The 19,675-nt window shown below is 43.9% G+C and overlaps 1 long non-coding RNA gene across 1 annotated transcript in view; it reads right to left on the bottom strand.

The window, feature by feature from the left end:
• Positions 1 to 19,675, bottom strand: part of LOC115931439 (uncharacterized) — a 113,495-nt gene that overhangs the window by 40,997 nt on the left and 52,823 nt on the right. The window contains exons 4-6 of the long non-coding RNA XR_010134629.1: positions 19,434 to 19,502; positions 12,118 to 12,258; positions 4,322 to 5,171 (exon numbers count right to left, since the gene is read on the bottom strand). This is a non-coding gene — a long non-coding RNA (uncharacterized lncRNA). The remainder of the gene's footprint in view (positions 1 to 4,321; positions 5,172 to 12,117; positions 12,259 to 19,433; positions 19,503 to 19,675) is intronic.

The following is a 19,675-nucleotide window of genomic DNA, read 5'->3' as shown; positions in this document are numbered from 1 at the left end:
CAGAGTGGGGGTGGAGTTGGGGAGCAAGTGCCAGGTTACAGTAAGACAGGAGCAAGGCCTCTACCATCTAAGATGCCTTCAGAGGTTTTCTTCACATTAAAGTGTAAATGACTGAGAAGGACTAAAAATGTAACCTATTTAAGTTGTACTTGCATTTTACATTAAAGACTTCAACTAAGAAGATGCAGGTTTTTTTTTGTTGTTGTTGTTTGTTTTCTGTTTTTTTTTTTTTTGAGATGGAGTTTCGCTCTTGTTGCCCAGGCTGGAGTGTAGTGGAGTGATCCTGGCTCACTGCAACCTCTGCCTCCCGGGTTCAAGCGATTCTCCTGCCTCAGCCTCCCGAGTTGCTGGGATTACAGGCATGCACCACCATGCCCAGCTAATTTTGTATTTTTAGTAGAGACTATCATGTTGGCCAGGCTGGTTTCCAACTCCCGACCTCAGGTGATCCGCCCGCCTCGGCCTCCCAAAACTGCTGGGATGGCGTGAGCCACTGCACCCAGCCTACAGTCTTAATGATAGAATTTCAGCCATTTCCTGAGTTAGAAAAAAATATAATAGTAATGAAAAAACAAAAAAAAGAGACATCCCTCTCTCTCTCTGTTCAGTTTGCAAGTTTTCCCCTATAAGAATTATGCATGAGGCTGGGCTCGTGGCTTATGCCTGTAATCCCGGCACTTTGGGAGGCCGAGGAGAGTGGATCACCTGAAGTCAGGAGTTCGAAACCAGTCTGGCCAACAAGGTGAAACCCTGTCTCTACTGAAAATACAAAAAATTAGCCGGGCATGGTGGTGTGTGCCTGTAATCCCAGCTACTCCAGAGGCTAAGACAGGAGACTCACTTGAACCCAGGAGGCAGAGGTTGCAGTCAGCCAAGGTCACACCATTGCACTGCAGACTGGGCAACAACAGCAAAACTCCATCTCAAAAAAAAAAAAAAAAAAGAGGCCAAGGCCTCACTTTGGGAGGCCAAGGGAGGCGGATCATGAGGTCAGGAGATCAAGACCATCCTGGCTAACACGGTAAAACCCCGTCTCTACTGAAAAAACACAAAAAATTAGCCAGGTATGGTGGCGGGCGCCTGTAGTCCCAGCTACTTGGGAGGCTGAGGCAGGAGAATGGCATGAACCCGGGAGGCGGAGCTTTCAGTGAGCAGAGATCGCGCCACTGCACTCCAGCCTGGGCGACAGAGCAAGACTCCGTCTCAAAAAAAAAGAAAAGAAAAAAGAATCACGCATGAATATAACAGCTCTGCCATGCAAATATTTTCCTTGATATGAGGTCAGAGCCAGGCCTCAGGCACACACAACTGCATATCCTCCCAGCAGGCACTTTGCTCTCAGTGTAGGCTTGATACCATCTCTGTTCAGTGTGCTGTTATATTTGAGGTGTTATTTTAATCAAAACTTTTTTTTAAATCTTTTATTTTTTGCAAAATGGTTTGCAAGTAATAATAATAGCAGATGCTTAGCTAGTGTATACTGGAGACAGATTCTGCACTAAACGCTTTGCATATAGTTGCCCCCACGTAATCTTTCAAAATAACACTGTGAAGAAGGTTCTTTTATAATCCCCATTTACACATGAGGAAACTGAGGCAGCTGGGTTAAATAACTTGCTGGGAAGTTAAGGAGTTAAGATTCCACTCAGGAAGTGGGGGGTGTGGGGGCTATACGGTTTCCCTCTTGCAGGAGGTTGTTGTTGACCTGCCGGCTTCCCATGTGGCTGACAGTGGCTTCTGAGCTCCTGAAGCTTCAGAAGTGTTTGCATTTTATTAGTGTAATGATAGTTTGCAGTATCTAACCCATAGCAGTGTTTCTCAAACCGTGCGAAGGACTAATTTGATTTTTTTTCTTTTTTGAGATGGAGTCTCGCTCTGTCACCCAGGCTGGAGTGCAGTGGCGTGATCTCAGCTCACTGCAGGCTCCGCCTCCCGGGTTCATACCATTCTCCTGCCTCAGCCTCCCGAGTAGCTGGGACTACAGGCGCCTGCCACCACGCCTGGCTAATTTTTTGTATTTTTAGTAGAGACGGGGTTTCACCTTGTTAGCCAGGATGGTCTCGATCTCCTGACCTCGTGATCCACCCGCCTTGGCCTCCCAAAGTGCTGAGATTACAGGGGCGAGCCACCACGCTTGGCTAATTTGATTTTATTTTTAAAAATTTCTGGGGGCCAGGCGTGGTGGTTCATGCCTGTAATCCCAGCACTTTGAGAGGCTGAGGTGGGTAAATCACCTGAGGTCAGGAGTCCAAGACCAGCCTGGCCAACATGGTGAAACCCCGTCTGTATTAAAAATACAAAAAATTAGCTGGGCATGGTGGCAGGCGTCTGTAATCCCAGCTACTCGGGAGGCTGAAGCAGGAGAATTGCTTGAACCCGGGAGGTGGTGGTTGCAGTGAGCTGAGATTATGCTATTGCACTCCAGCCTGGGCGACGAGGGCAAAACTCCATCTTAAAAAAAAAAAAAAAAAAAAAAATTCTGGCTAGGCACAATGGCTTACACTTGTAAATCCAGCATTTTGGGAGGCTGAGGTGGGAGAATCCTTTGAGCCCAGGAGTTCAAGACCAGCCTGGGCAACATGAGACCCCCATCTCTTAAAAAAAAAAAAAAAAGAATTAGCTGGATGTGGTGGCTCACACCTATAGTCGCAGCTGCTATTCAGAAGGATGAGGCAAGAGGATCACTTGAGCCCAGGAGTTCAAGATTGCAGTGAGCTTTGATCGTGCCACTGCACCCCAGCCTGGGTGACAGAGCAGGACCCTGTCTCAAAAAAGAAAAAATCTCCTAATCATTGCATACAATTTGATAATTGTTATAAGAGTTTCTAAATCCTCTCAATTTCTGACTTATCTTGTTGCAGATGAACAGTGAAGAGTTTGCAGGCCAACACCAGTTTGAGGACAGTATTTTGATGGGCACCAATATGTGGTATCAACAAAGCAGCTTCATACTTTTAAAATTTCATTTCATTCATTCAATACATATTTTTTTAAGTGCTTACTACATAGCAGGCACCCAACTAGGTGCTACAAATCAAGTAGGAAAAAAGAACAACGGGGCCTTCATAAAGTTAACATTCTAGCAGGGAAAGCAGAATTGAAACAATTTACTAAGAATTAATTATTTTTTATAATTAATTATAAAAATAAATACCACTGGGCATGGTGGCTCATGCCTGTAATCCCAGCACTTTGGGAGGCCAAAGCAGGTGGATCACCTGACGTCAGGAGTTCAAGACCAGCCTGGCCAACATGGTGAAACCCCATCTCTACTAAAAATACAAAAAAATTAGCTGGGCATGGTGGCGGGCACCTGTAATCCCAGCTACTCGGGAGGCTGAGGCAGAGAATTGCTTGAACCCGGGAGGCGGAGGTTGCAGTGAGCTGAGATCGTGCCACTGCACTCCAGCCTGGGCAACAAAAGTGAAATTCCGTCTCAAAAATAAAATAAAATAAATAAAAATGAAAAATTAATGCTAAGGAGACGATCAGAATACTCAGCGCTCCTATTGGGGTGCCCAAAGCTAGGCTGATGGGGAAGGGAATGCTTCTCTAAGGAACCCTTCATCTTAGAGCTGAAGAATAAGCAGGGGCTGCAAGGCCCCAGATGGGGAAAGAGGGTTCTAGGGAAAAGGAGGGACAGAGAGAGAGCCCTGGAGCAGACAGACACACAGGAGGCTGCTGAAATAGTGTCCCGCAGGTCTCTAGAGCCCAAGCCAAGGATGGTGCATTTTATCTCAAGAGCTATGGAAATCTCCTGAAGGATTTTAAGCCAGGGGTGGGCAAAATGGTCAGATTTACCTTTTAAAAATCATACTTTTACTTTCCCAATAATTTAAACACAGCAGATTTTCATAATAATCGTAACAGGGAACTAACAATTCATTACAGAGATTTTCGCATGTGAACAAAAAGTTTGGGGCTGCTAATCTATCGCAAGAGTTATTTTTGATTCCCATGGCTCTACAAACACATGATGTAGACAGTCACTTACATCTCCAAAGAGGTCGCTATGCTCCTTCTGCCTCCTCCTCTCAGTCCCTACCATCCTCTAAGTAGCATCTTAAGAAGAGCGGCTGTGTGAGGTATGTGACCAAACTCCACCCACTCCTCTTCTTTTGCACTAACAGAACCACAATTTAGTTCAAGCTAGCAATATTCCCAGGAAAAACTCATTTTTAAACCTATTAAAAGTGACCATGTGACACAGTTCTGGCCAATGGGAAGACAGCAGAAATCTGCTGAGGATTCAGGGAAACCTTTTGCTTTCCAGATGAAAGGAAGCCGTCTGGCTAGTACAGTCCTGTCCCCTTCTTCCTACCTTAAAAATCAGTCGTGAGTTCCAGAGGTGCTGCAGCCATCTTGCCACCATGAGGCAACAAGCACAAAGATGACAATCCAACATGGTAAGGTTGATGGGACAGAAAGAAACTGAGTCCTTGAGAACTTGGCCTCTGTCCACTTCTGTTCTTCTTGTTACATGAGAAAAATAAACCCCTATAGGCTGAAGCTGCTGTAAGTCTGGTTTTCTGATGCTTCAAGTTGAAAGTAAGTGAGCTTCCCAATTGGAAATGGATGGTCCACAAAATCAGATCAACTTGCATAGCACAGTATTCTCCCCCCTGCGGCTGTTCCCATCTTTGAACGTTTAGATATTTCAAAGGAAAAAGCCTTTTCTATTATTTCTGACATCGCTTCGCCCTTCTCACCAGGAGCTGTAACGGGATAAGTAGGCTCTGTCACGGGTCCTTTGTTTCCTAAAAGGGGAAGGCCGGCGACGAGGCTTCATGGAAAATGCTGATATACTACACCACATCAGAATGTGCTGTTCTCATTTATTTTTTAATACAAACCCATCTTTGCATGTGGGCACTGGCAAAGAGTTGATGGTTATGAAATGTTGGGCGACAGTGGTAATATGGGAGGTGACACACAGCAAAGGAATCTCGTCTTCAAATTACACAGAACACAAAACCATTGTGGTTCATGACATAGCTCCCACATTCTTTCCGTATTTATCCAACGGGGCTCCAGTGACTTGGATGGTGCCTTCTGTTTGTTTAGTGAGTGTGTAAAACTCCTGGACAGGGTTGTGTGAAGCAATGCGTAAAAGCCACAGTCACCAGCCTGTTACCGCTACCTTATGTCCATTTTCCTCTGTGCCACGAGCTCTGTGGAGAACCAATGAGAACAGTTGGTACAAAATTCAGGGAAGAAGTTCAGGAAGTAGTTGTCAGAAATGATGCACGCTACAGTTACTATATTCAGTGCCAAAGCAATTCATTTATCTTTACAGACACACACAAGCAGAAAGGGTGAATTCAAAGGTAGTCCTCTGGGCAGAGAGAACATTGCAATTCTAGACATACACTGTCAAGAAGCCCATATGTCTGCAATGTAAAGGGCTTTTTTAAGATTATAAGCTGTCTTTCAAACACAGCAGCTTCTTCTAAAAATAATTCCATTTGATCAGACAAAGTGGGAAGAATGCTACCGGTTGGTATCTCAGGGGCAAAGATAGAATCAAAACAGAGTATAATCTCTCATGCCTACAAAAGGGCCCCAGGAAGGACTATTCATCAAAGAGGAGATGTTTGAAAGGAACACATACACTATGAGAGTGGCCAAAGGAAAATAGAAAATGCTGAAATATATGCAAAATGAAGCCTCTGTGGTTTTTAATGAGGCTGAAATCTCACTGATGGGGTCTGGCTTAACTCTCAATTAAGAGAATGAAGCTGAAATCCCCATGACCTTGAGGCAGCAGCTGAAGACTTCAATGTATGTACATTTTCGGTCACTCAACTTTTGTAACATCTGGAGCATGATTAATGCTGTGAGGGGTTTAAGAACTTTTATTGGCACTAATAGTCATTGGTTGCCACTAAAAAGTGGTCCTGCTGCCAGCAAAACAAATGGTTAGGCATTTAAAGCCCCTATCAGGGTGAAAAAGGGCATTTTGCCAATTTTAGTTTCCTCTTGGAAACCGTGTGGTCAATTTTCCAAACTATGTTTGAACTTCAAAAGTCCATACTTGCTGCACTGGGTTAGATGGGCTTCCTGGTATTTCAAAGAAGTTTACAAAATCTTTGGAAAGTCTAAAAGTTTTAAGATCACAATTTGGAGAAAAAAGAAATATCAATATATGTGCAGAAAAATACCTTAGGAAAATTTAAAATATTAACAGCAGTTATATGTGGAGTAGTAGAATTACTACTTCTTTACACATTTTGCATTTTCCAAAATTTCCATTATAAGCATACATTATTTTTATAATCAAAAGACTTTATAAAGTACTTTTAAGAAGAAAAAAAATGTTTCAAGACTTCCTTCAAAAACCAGGCAGCTTTCTATAAAGAAAAAGGTGAGTTAGGCCAGGCACAGTGGCTCACACCTGTAATCCCAGAATTTTGAGAGGCTGAGGCAGGCGGATCCCTTGAGGTCAGTAGTTCAAGACCAGCCTGGCCAACATGGTGATACCTCGTCTCTACTAAAAATACAAAAATTAGCTGGGCCTGGTGGCACACACCTATAATCCCAGCTACTTGGGAGGCTGAGGCAAGAGAGTCGCTTGAACCCAAGAGGCAAACGTTGCAGTGAACCAAACTCATGCCACTGCACTCCAGCCTGGGTGGCAAAGTGAGACACCACCGAAAAAAAAAAAAAAAAAAGGAAAAAAAAGAAGAGAAAAGAAAAGAAAAAGGTGAGTTGGATTCCACCTTTGGCACTCACTAGTATGTAAACTTGGTATTAGAGATAAGCATTATATGATTAAATTAAATAGATATAAAGTGCCTGCAGGGGTGCAAGACGTATTGTAAATGCTTAATAAATGTGAGTTAGCATCATTATTTCACCTCACATGAAGTTCAACATTCAAAACAGTATTCAAAGGGCCCCAGGTATAGAATTCTATTCTGATGAGAAATTTATCTGAAATTTTTTTTTTTTTTTTGAGATGGAGTCTCGCTTTTTCACCCAGGCTGGAGTGCAGTGGTGCGATCTCGGCTCACTGCCAGCTCTGCCTCCTGGGTTCAAGCAATTCTGTGCCTCAGCTGGGATTACAGGCGCCCACCACCACACCTGGCTAATTTTTTTTGTATTTTTAGTAGGACGGGGTTTCACCATCTTGCCTAGGCTGGTCTTGAACTCCTGACCTCATGATCCACCCACCTCGGCCTCCCAGAGTGATGGGATTACAGGCAGATTTTTTTTTTTTTTGAGATGGAGTCTCGCTCTGTCACCCAGTCTGGAGTGCAATGGCACGATCTCGGCTCACTGCAAGTTCTGCCTCCCGAGTTCATACCATTCTCCTGCCTCAGCCTCCCAAGTAGCTGGGACTACAGGCACCCGCCACCACGCCCAGCTAATTTTTTCTATCTTTTAGTAGAGACGGGGTTTCACAGTGTTAGCCAGGATGGTCTTGATCTCCTGACCTTGTGATCAGCCCACCTCGGCCTCCTAAAGTGCTGGGATTACAACAGGCATGAGCCACCAAGCCCAGCCAACCTGGATTTTTAAAAGGAAGGAAAACTGTCCTGAAAATAGGATTACAGAATAGTCCTTTCATATTGCCAAAGTGTGGGAATTCTCCCTTTCTTTCCAACTCCATGGTAAGGAGGAAGGGATCACGATGAGAAATTTACGCAAATTGATTGGATGCCACTGTTTGGGATCAGAATCTGGCTTCCTTACACCTCCCATTGGCTTCCAGACAGATTAAAAATGTGAGACTCTCATGACCACTTTTCAGGGATCCCCATGCCTGGGTCGGGTACAGTGACGTGGGTCACAGCAGCTGCCATTCCCACAGCTGTTGGCCATCAGCCCTGGCAGGGGCTATTTCAGGTTTTACTGAGTATTTCTTGCCCCACTAGTAAAGCTTTGAGAAATGCTTTGAACTATCCAAAGACCAAAAGGCCCTCCCAACCTCCATTCTTAAGAGAACAGTCTTCTGCTAACTTAGCCTCAGTGACGGTAGGGTTTCTCTCCTGCTGGGCAGAGACTGTCCCCCCCTAGGCCATAGCTTTCAGGGAACAGAACCATAAACCTCCTTTCTCCAAGTCAAAACTTTTTGGAAAGATTTTCTGCTCAATTTTTCTAGTCATTACAGCTAAATATGTCTAGTTTTAACTCTTTCCCTGCGGTGAGGGTAGTGAATCAGTGTCTGAAGAGTTGAGGAAGAATAATACTAGCTAGCATTGATTACCACTTACTCTGTGCCTGACATTGTGTGAAGCAACTTCTGTATTGCTGTAGATATGTCTCACAACAACCTCAGGAGGTAGATACAGTTATTATTACTATTTTATAGAGGACTGGCCCCAAATTACTATGACTCCATGGCCAACTTGTTGCACGTACAGGCCTAGGAGCATCCTCTGCTTTCTCTCTCTCTCTCATAAAATTTCTGAAATGATTACCAGTTAAAAATGAGCAAGTTTGAGCCAGACAGGTGCAGTGGTTCAGGGTTGTAATCCTGGTGCTTTGGGAGGCCAAGATGGGAGGATCACTTGTGCTCAGGAGTTCAAGAGCAGCCCAAGCACCTATTGGGACCCTGCCTCTAAAACAAATTTTTTTTTTTTATAATTAGCTAGGCCTGGTGGCATGCACTTGTAGTTCCAGCTATTCTAGAAGCTGAGGCAGGAAGATCTCTTGAGCCCAGGAATTTGAGGCTATCATTATCATGCCACTGCACTCCAACCTGGGCAGCAGTGAGACTCTGTCTCAAAAAATAAATTAAATAAAATAAAATAAGTAAGTTTGGGTCTTTATGTATTCAAGGGAGCAACTTTTGTCAAATTATTTTCCTTTATTTCCACTCTCCCACCCCATTGATCCTGGGTACTTTTCTAGATGATCTTGCATCCAGGTTTCAAATATGATTTCTTTATGTCATGTCCCTAAAGACTGATGCTCTGAGTTGTTGGCCTCAATTCTCTCCTAAAAGCTGTAATATTCTTTTTTATGGCCAAGGGAACAAATGTACTTCTAGAGTGACCAAAAGATAGGATGGGATAGAAAACTGGCCAGAACCATATGTGCTGAATTTTTTAGTGTAAGGAGAGCCCTGTGGAGCCCATTATTCATTTATCACACAGGCATCCCTGGGCAACAGCTGACAAGCGCAAAACAATGCTCTGCACATTACCAGACTGTCAGGACACTCGATGCAGGCCAGCCATGGCAGCCCCTTCCTCCATTCTCCCCTCCACCCCCATCCCTTGAAGCCTGCTCATGGCAAACATATGGGAGCCATTCAGGCTTACTCCCTCCTTTCCAATGTCTGAGTTATGTTGACAACAGGGGATTTACAACTGCCCAAAATGGAGCGTTGTGTTTCTTTTGGATTATTCCAAGTTTGGGGCCCGTTAAAAGTTTTGTAACTACATAAATATTTATCCAGAGTTTTTGGTTACTATATAAACATAACAAACATGACATTGGACCTAAATGCTGTAAGTCACTTAAAAGTCTTCCAGTTAAGAAAGGGGGCAAACTAATAAAGGGCTTCAGAAATGATTATTTTTATTGTGAAATATTTTTACTGCTATTTTTATGCTGGGTTTTAAAAAGACCAAAATATGTTTATCTTTGACTCTATGTAACTCTTCAGACCATCAGCCAACTTGCTTAAGCATGCTCCTGGCCTGCAGAGACATGGGAGAGAATGTGGATGGTGCAGTACAAGGCTTCACCTTTGTGAATATGCTCAGGCCAACAGCTGGAAGCTTAGGATGAGAAATGCTACTCTGAGCTTTGTCACCTTCGAAGGCCAGAGATGTTACTTTATGTTCAAATGTTGTATGTTCACATTTGTTAGTAGGTTCTGGTTAACGCTTACAGATGCTAGGTAGAAAGAGCTGAAACTATTAATGCCCAGATATTAATTATTAAGGATAGACACCAAAGTACTCAGACCTAGGAAGGCTCATGTTGTTAATGAAAAACTAGGGGGGAAATATTATGGTGCGTTATTTTCGTAACCCCTATGTTTGCCATGAAGTTAACCCTCCAGATCTAAGGGTTGAAATTCATGAAGTGTTTGTGTGTGTGTGTGTGTGTGTGTGTGCACGCGTGTGTGTGTGTGAAGTTTGTGTCCTTCAGAGCTGTTGGGGTTGTCTTTTTTTTTTCTTTCTTTTTTAAGATGAGATCTCGCTCTGTTACCCAGGCTGGAGTGCAGTGACACGATCACGGCTCCCTGCAGCCTCAAACTCTTGGGCTCAAGCAATCCTCCGACCTTAGCCTCCTGAGTAGCTGGGACTACAGGCACATGCCACCACACCTGGTGATATGGTTTGGCTGTGTCCCCACCCAAATCTCATTGTGAATTCCTACGTGTTGTGGGAGAGACCCATTGGGAGGTAATTGAGTCATAGGGGCAGGTCTTTCCCGTGGTGTTCTCATGACAGTAAGTCTCATGAAATCTGATGGTTGTTATAAGGGGGAGTTTTCCTTCACAAGTTCTCTCTTTGCTTGCTGCCATTCATGTAAGATGTGACTTGCTTCTCCTTGCCTTCTGCCATGATTGTGAGGCTTCCCCAGCCACGTGGAACTGTAAGTCCAATTAAACCTCTTTCTTTTGTAAATTGCTGAGTCTCAAGTATGTCTTTATCAGCAGCATGAAAATGAACTAACAGACTGGCTTTTTTTTTTTTTTTTGTAATTATAAGGTCTCACTATGTTGCCCAAGCAGGTCTTGAATTTCTGGCCTCAAGTGATCCTCCTACCTTGGTCTCCCAAAGTACTGGACTTATAGGTGTGAGCTGCTGTGTCTGGCCTGTTTTTCTAATTAAGGAGGCACACACATAACCTTGGTCTTGGAGGAGGTTTCTGGCCGAACTCTCTGACCCTCTGTAGAAAGCAGTAGGTCCAAGGAGAAAGCAAATTCCTAGGTTCTGTCCTGCTTCCTCAACCCCAGCCTGGCACCATCTCCTACATCATTTTTTGGCTCCCTGTTCCCTTTATCCAGTGGATAAAGTAAGGCGGTCCCTTCTTTGTTCTTTGCAGCAGATCAGACTGGAACCAGGAAACTGATTGTTTTTCTATGTTTGCTGGTACTTGGTAAAAGGAAGCAAACCCTGTAGTGTTGACTTAAGGTTAAATGGGGCGAGTGCTGACTTCATGTGTTCTGGCATGATCTTATCTGTTGGAGATAACAGAGGCAAGCCCTGGAGTCTAGTAGAACACAGCAGGGCTGAAGCTCATACAGCTCTGCAGGGCCTTGATGCAACAAATGCTGGAGACTTCATTTCTTTAAAGGACTTAGCTAATGGTCAATTACTATTGTTAGAATATTATTAATCCCATTCTGTATATAAGTAAATGTTGACAGAAAATGGTTTAATGACTTGCTCCAAATTTCACAGCACACCAAGATTATAGTTACAGGAAAAAATAGCTAGATTTTCTCATTTTCTTTTTTTTTTTGGAGATGGAGTGTCAGTCTTGTTGACCAGGCTGGAATGCAGTGGTGCGATCTTGGCTCACTGCAACCTCCACTTCCTGGGTTCAAGTGATTCTCCTGCCTCAGCCTCCTGAGTAGCTGGGATTACAGGCGCCCACCACCACGCCGGCTAATTTTGTATTTTTTTAGTAGAGACGGGGTTTCACCATGTGGGCCAGGCTGGTCTTGAACTCCTGATCTCAGATGATCCACCTGCCTCAGCCCCCCAAAGTGCTGGGATTACAGGTGTAAGCCACCATGCCCAGCCTAGAATTTCTCATTTTCAAACCCATGCTTTAGCAGGGAGACTCAGCTGTAAATAAACATGCTTTACATGCACAGTAAGAAAATCAGAGAAAATAACATTACAGAATCTAGCATCTTTTAGAGTCTTTGGATGGAAGTTTCTTTTTTTTCCCCCTGTGTACTGTTTGACAGTTTCACTGCTAACATTTTAACTCCTCCACTTCTGTATGCACCGTCTAAGAGGTGACGAGTCGTCATTTTCTTTCCCTAAGGACCTGAGGGGCAGAGAGGTTAACAATTTAGCCCAGGACACATTTTTAGAGGTAGAACTATGACCGGAAGTCCTACATATCCTGACTTTAGATCAGGGCTTTTCTCACATTGCTAGAAACTGACTGCTTGAGTTCTGAGCAACTAGTACATACCTGCACGGATTTTGGACTGTGCTGTGTAGCATGGATTTTGGACTGTGCTGCATAGCACGGATTTTGGACTGTGCTGGGTCAACTTGCTTTAACTGGAATGGTTTTCTCAAGTTCCTTTCTTTGTATGCCTCTGGGTGGGAGCTGGCCAAAAGAGAAATTTGTCCAAGATTAGGAAGGTGGAAGTAAAGCAACAGCCACTACTCTCTGAAGGTCATTGTGGTTTGATGCTCTGGTTGGCAGGTGCAGGGGTGCTGGTGGGTTCCAGCTTGTTCAGTTTCCCGTTCCACAGCCAGCAACTCTTCCTAAGACCATTAGTGGGGCCAGCTCACCATCAGAAACATAAACTTTTCTACCAGCTCTACTTTCACGATCCCACTTCAGCAACTGGATGTGCCTGGCTGCCTATATTCCTTGGCAAACTTTGTTCCATCCACACCAGTGCTTCAGGAAGGCTGGTTTGTGACTGATGCTTTAACTCCTTGTCATGCACCCTTCCTTAGCTTCTCCCACCATTGCCTAATATATCCTTCAAAATTTACACATGGTTCTGCTTCCCTGGTTGGGTGCTGACAGAGAGAATACCAACATGGGCTAGGCGTGGTGTCCCATGCCTGTAATCCCAAAACTTTGGGAAGCCAAGGTGGGAGGATGTCTTAAGGCCAGGAGTTCTAGACCAGCCTGGGCAACATAGCAGGACCCCATCTCTAAAAATAAATAAATTTAAAAAGGGGAAAAAAAGAATAAGCAACATGGTGCACCATGAGAGCTGCAGAAGAAACATAAAAGTGTTCCTGCCTTCAAGGGACACATGGCTATTGGGAAGATGGAGCATTTTAACACAGCCAGCTGGGGACTCATGTAGCTTATGGTAAAGTGACAAACGCACAATGCAGTCATTGCAGCCCAAGGTGTCTAGTGTCTCTTAGTGCCAGGCATGAGGAGCTGATTGGGAATGGTCATAGTCAGCATTTTCCATGACTGATGACCACATTTAGACCCAAGTGGAGACCAACTTTTCCTTTCTGTGTTCCAGGCTTTTAGGCTCCTTATCAACACAAGAATGGAAATCAAGTTACTTACATATTGGGCCAAAATATTGAGTGCAGATGAAAATAAATGCTGACTTTGAAGATTTCCCATCCAGCCCTCAGAAATTCCCCTGGCCTGCCACACTTGGGTAACTTGAGTTCTGGAATTCCAGACTTGGTTAACCCCAATCCACAAATTTGCTGGAGTTATGAAGCTGAGTGAGAGTACTGCTTTTCTATTATGCATTCCCAATATGTTCTGTTCTGAGCTGACACCACAGAATTTACTTCTCCCACAAGTTTAACCCACTGCATGGAGTGATCATGGCTCACTGTTTTTTGGTAAATACCAAAATACAGATAACAGTTTTTCACAGTACAAATTTTATATCTGACTTGGCTGGAAACTTCCCCAGTCACTCCGTTTAGTTGCCTCGTTTTGTTGGGCCTTGGTTTCCTTCAGTTTCCTACTAAAACGTACCTCTTTGGGGAGGCGTGAGTATCAATGCTTGGCTACCAATCCAGGTAAGGCCTCTGAATGAAAGGTGATATGGAAGGGCACAAACGATCTGGATACCTATCCCCTGGGAAAGTCCAGGCCTCAGGCCACAGCAATGCCACAGCTTCTGGAAGCTGCCTGGGAACTGAGGTTTTATTCTCCTGTGTGTGTCTACATGCCTGGAGTGTTCAGTCTGGAGACCTATGAATACAGTAAATGACATCATAGGTAGCTCAGTACAATGAAGATTTATTTTTAGCTATGACCCTTGTCTGTTAAATGATCTGAATTTAAAAAGAAAGAGGACACGGAAGAAGGAAAAGAAATGTGGAAGGCAATGAAAGAATGTAAGATTCCTGCTTGATCTTAAAAAGCACTAGAGTGAAAGTCAAGCACAGCTTTCTTATTTCTTTTCAACCAGAAAGGTGTTACAGGAGAAATGTATGAAGGGCGGAGGATATGCCCTCTTGTGAGAATTCTGTCTCTTCCCTGTAGTTACTCATTTTGAGAATGTGGCTCCCAGTGTCTACAGTGGAGGTGGGCTCATTTGTCCCTGGGCTTCTTTTTTATTTTATTTATTTTTTGAGATAAAATCTCGCTCTGTAGCCCAGGTTAGAGTGCAGTGGCGCCATCTTGGCTCCCTGAAACCTCCACTTCCCGGGTTCAAGCAATTCTCCTGCCTCAGCCTCCCGAGTAGCTGGGATTACAGGCGCCTGCCACCGCACCCAGCTGATTTTTGTGTTTTAGTAGAGATGGGGTTTCACCATGTTGGCCAGGCTGGTCTCAAACTCCCGACCTCAGGTGATCCACCTGGGATTACAGGCACAAGCCACTGCGATCCCAGTGATCCTGCGGGGATTACAGGCATGAGCCACCATGCCTGGCCTGGACTTCTTTAGATTGTGCTTTTCAGTAATCTGTCCCTGTTTGTCTTGGTGTCTTATGGGCTGACGTCTGAGGGATCCCTGGTTACTCCCCATTTTTATGCTGTACTGAGATAGGACAAAGAGAGAAAAGAAGTCGTGGAACTTTGGGAGGCCAAGGCAGGAGGATTGCTTGAGCACAGGAGTGCGAGGCCATCCTGGGCAACATAGTGAGACCCCATCTCTACAAAAAAAATTTTAAGCATTAGCGAGGCATGGTGGTGCACACCTGTAGTCCCAGCTACTCAGGAAGCTGAGTGGGGAGGATTGCTTGAGCCTGGCAGGTTGAGGCTACAGTGAGCTGTGATTGCACCGCTACACTCTAGCCTGGATGACAGAGTGAGACCCCGTCTCAAAAGAAAAAAAAATATAAAAAAACCAAGAGGCCAGGGAGCAGGATCAATCAGAAAGCTGGGTCTGCTAAGTAGAGGGAGGGAATGCAGAGAGTGCCAAAAGATGGAGAAGGGGGCCACCCAGCTAAGAGCAGTGCTCTAGGGAAGAAACTCCAGAAGGATTGTAAAATGTGATCAAACATTTTGTCATGGTTGAAACAGAGAAGGCCCAAGGCTCTGGCCACCCACACATCCTCCTTGCTTTCATTGTCTTGGTATCTTAGGGAATGACACTGAGGGGCTGGATGTCAACTCAAAAGTTTTCCTCCAGAAGAGTTGGGTTCCAAGGAACCCAATTTTAGATATGGGAAGTAGAGCCCAATGCTACCACCAAGGATGATTCATCAAAGCAAAACTAGGGCCACCTATGAACACTACGATGATGAAATCATGCTCCAGATCATACCAGTGTCAGATATGAGCTGTACTCCTAATCTGGGTCATAATTATTACAGAGGCTTGTGTGTCACTTGATTTTTATTTTTATGATATTGGATTGGCTTTATATTATGATTGATTTAGTTAATAACACAAACCCCAATTATAACATGGTTACCCTGGAAAAATATCATCTACTTTGTGAAGCGGTTGCATGGAATGCACTGCTACCAAAAGCACTGGTGGGAAAAGGCCCACCCTGTCCCAGAGACAGCCACAGAACAGCACTGCAGGGACCTGGACAAAAGGCATGAACAGGGGCTCCCTGGTCAGAGCATGGCTACCACCAGCACCCAGTGACCAGCATTTTTCTCTCTACTTATAGTGAAATATGCAGGAAGAATGAGGTGTGTGAACCGAAAGACCCAGAATTGCAGCTCAAGATTAAATTATGAATGACATTAAAAGGAGTTCCAGAGCATTGAGGAGCCCATAATCCCAGTGCCAGATGGGCAAAGGAGTAAGATACTCAGTTGAGGTCAAAGAGAAATGAGGCAGGAAATGGGGAGCAAGGCCGCTGTTCATATTGAAGCAGCATCAATGAAGAATGGTTGACACTCTCCTTGCTACTGTCTTCAGCAGCTGTTGTAGCCTCAAAAAAGAAAAAAAAAGTACCAGGCCTAGCTAAGAGAGGGGAGTATTCCCGACACAGGTTGATTCCTGACAAGAGGAAATACAAGGCTAAAACAAAAAATGGAGCCACAGTTTTCCTCCTATACCCGGTCAGACCAAATCAAGTTTCTTGACTCTTAATCCCTCCCCAGAGGAATAATCTTCCAATTTATGCCTGAATTAAATACACAAAATGCCATAGAATGTGATGCAAATTCTCCAACAGGTGCCTTGTAAAAATTCCAACAGAGCCAGGCACGGTGGCTCATGCCTGTAATCCCAGCACTTTGAAAGGCTGAGGTGGGTGGATCACTTGAGGTCAGAAGATCGAGACCAGCCTGGCCAACATGGTGAAACCCCGTCTCTACTAAAAAGACAAAAACTAGTCGGTTGTGGTGGTGGGTGTCTGTAATCCCAGGTACTCGGGAGGCTGAGGCAGGAGAATCGCTTGAACCCAGGAGGCGGAGGTTGCAGTAAGCCAAGATTGTGCCATTGCACTCCAGCCTGGGCAACAGAATGAGACTCCGTCTAGAAAAAAAAAAAAAAAAAAAAAAAATTCCAATAGAAAAAGTGAGCAAAAAACATGAATAGGTATTTCACAAAGTGGGTGAATAGATCCAAAACATATTCAAGCTGACTGGGCATAGTGGCTCACACCTGTAATCTCAGCACTTTGAGAGGTCAAGACCAGAGGGTTGCTTGAGGCCAGGAGTTTGACTCCAGCCGAAAAACATAGCAAGACCTTGTCTCTATAAAAAAAATTTTAAAAATAGCCAGGTGTGGTGGCATGTACCTGTAGTCCCAGCTACTGGGGAAGCTGAGGTAGGAGGATCTTTTGGGCTCAGGAAGTCAAGGCTGCAGTGAGCTGAGAAGGAAGTCAAGGCTGAGTGAGCCACTGCACTCCAGCTGGGTGACAGGGTGAGACCCTGTTTCAAACAGGGGAAAAAAAAAAAAGTTCTGCCAGCTAATTATTCCTCAGGTAATTGCAAATGCAGATGCAGCGAGATATTCTTTTACATCTACCAGATTAGCAAAAATTAAGAACGCTGATGATACCAAGTGTGGGAGAGGATGTGAAACTACAGGAATTATTTCACATTCCTAATGGGCATGTAAATTCTTATAAACAGTTTGGTATAAACAATGTGTCATTTTGTGGTAAAGGCAAACATGCATATAACCAGGACCTAGCAGTTTCACTCCTGGGTATAGTATTCTAGATCTGGGTGTTTTCAAACATCTACAATTTGGTGGTACAAACAACCTTTTTTTTTTTTTTTCTCTTCAGAGACAGGGTCTTGCTCTATCACCCAGACTGGAGTGCAGTGGTGCAATCATAGCTCACTGCAGCTTCCAACTCCTGGGCTCAAGCAATCCTCCTACCTCAGCCTCCTGAGTAGCTGGAACTACAGGCACACACCATTAAGCCGAGCCTAGCTAATTTTTTTTATTTTTGTGGAGATGGGGTTTCACTATGTTGCCCAGGCTGGTCTTTTTTTTTTTTTTTTTTGAGACGGAGTCTTGCTGGGTCACCCAGGCTGGAGTGCAGTGGCACGATCTTGGCCCACTGCAAGCTCCGCCTCCCGGATTCACGCCATTCTCCTGCCTCAGCCTCCCGAGTAGCTGGGACTACAGGTGCCCACCACCACACCCGGCTAATTTTTTGTATTTTTTAGTAGAGACGGGGTTTCACCATGTTAGCCAGGATGGTCTCGATGGTCTCGATCTCCTGACCTCGTGATCCCCCCGCCTCGGCCTCCCAAAGTGCTGGGATTACAGGAGTGAGCCACCGCGCCCAGCCCAGTCTGGTCTTGAACTTCTGGCCTCAAGTGATACTCCTGCCTTGGCCTCCCGAAGCACTAGGATTATAGATGTGAACTGCTGCTTCTGGCCTCAACCAACTTTTTTTTTTTTTAAACAAACAAAATAAAATTCAATAGAGTGGAAAAACTTAGTATAGTAAGAGTAAGTTTTACCAGCCTGGGCAACATGGTGAAACCTTGTCTCTACAAAAAATACAAAAATTAGCTGGGCATGGTGGTGCATGCTTGTAGTTCCAGCTTCTTGGGAGGCTGAGATGGGAGGATCACGTAAGCCTGGGAGGTGGAGGCTGCTGTGAGCCTTGTGATTGTACCACTGCACTCCAACTTGAGTGCTGGAGTGAAAAAAAAGAAAAAAGAGTAAGTTTTGTTTCATAAATTGTTGGTTTCACATATGTGTGCACCATGTGTGTACAGTTGTGATGTAAAGTATTTATGGTACTTGTAAAATATGTGTGTATAAAACATATTACAGTTTTTTAAAGTTTGGAAACCAATGACCTATAGTGTAACTCTTTGACATACATACCTGGAGAAATGTAGAATGTTCATAATTCACAAGAACAAAAAACTGCAGACAACTCAAATGCCCATTGCCAGGAATATGGATAAGTAAATTGTGGAGCATTAACACAATTGTCTATTACACAACAATGAAAAGGAATGAACTATATTGCTACATGCAACAATGTGAGTGAATCCCAGAAACACAATATTGAGAGAAAAGAGCTGGTCACAGAAGACTAAAATAGTATGTTATTTTTATAAAACCCCCAACCAGCAAAACTAAACAAAACAACATATGCCATATGTGGCAAAACTTTTTTTTTTTTTTTTGAGATGGAGTTTCACTCTTGTTGCCCAGGCTGGAGTGCAATGGTGTGGTCTTGGCTCACTGCAACCTCTGCCTCCCAGGTACAAGCGATTCTCCTGCCTCAGCCTCCTGAGTAGCTGGAATTACAGGCACCTGCACCACGCCTGGCTAATTGTTTGTATTTTTAGTAGTGATGGGGTTTCACCATGTTGGCCAGGCTGGCTTCGAACTCCTGACCTCAGGTGATCTGCCCGCGTTAGCCTCCCAAAGTGCTGGGATTACAGGCATGAGCCACTGTGCCCAGCCAACTTTTTTAATACCACATTTACTCCAAAAAATGTACAACTATGATATATCGATTAAAAAAGATAAAACTTTTTAAAGGCAAAGAAGTCACAAATTTAGGAGAGTGATTACCCCTGGAGGAAAGAAGAGAGTCACTGGTAATGTTCTGATTCTTAAGTTGTTGAAAGTGGTTTTCCCATATGTTTATTCTATTATTAGTTTATAATTTACAGATAGATTTCATATGTATATATACATGTATGTAATACTTAAATCTATTTGATATTACATAAAACTAAAATTGATATAACCATGAAAACATCTAATGCACTGGCTCAAAAAACATCTGATTACAGTAAGCAAATATATTTCTTTCCCTCAAAATAGAGATTTCCATCAAAATCAACAAAAATGAACTAAAAAGGAGAGGAAGAAAAAGAACAGCCTGTCTAGGCTGTCGTCACTGGTTTTTTTTAAAGCATTGACTACATGGATCAGTACTTACTGTCATAGTTGGTAAATGAATCAGGCAAGACCCATGTTGAGGAGTAGAATGTTTTCTCCTGGGATCAACCTTTGAATGTTAAAGCAGAAAAGGTTCCAGAATAAATTCACCCAAGTTAGTAACAGACCATGTTCCCTGTCTACTTTTGTAGACTAAAACACATCATTTTCTTCAAGCTATATTTTCACACAAACCCATCTTTACCAGTAGGAGTGTAGCATGTAGCATGCACCAGACTGGAC

Source organism: Gorilla gorilla, chromosome 1 (genome assembly GCF_029281585.2).
Source record: "Gorilla gorilla gorilla isolate KB3781 chromosome 1, NHGRI_mGorGor1-v2.1_pri, whole genome shotgun sequence".
NCBI classification, from domain to species: Eukaryota; Metazoa; Chordata; class Mammalia; order Primates; family Hominidae; genus Gorilla; species Gorilla gorilla.
The sequence above is the reverse complement of the archived record's forward strand: the minus strand, read 5'-3'. Positions and strand labels throughout refer to the sequence as shown.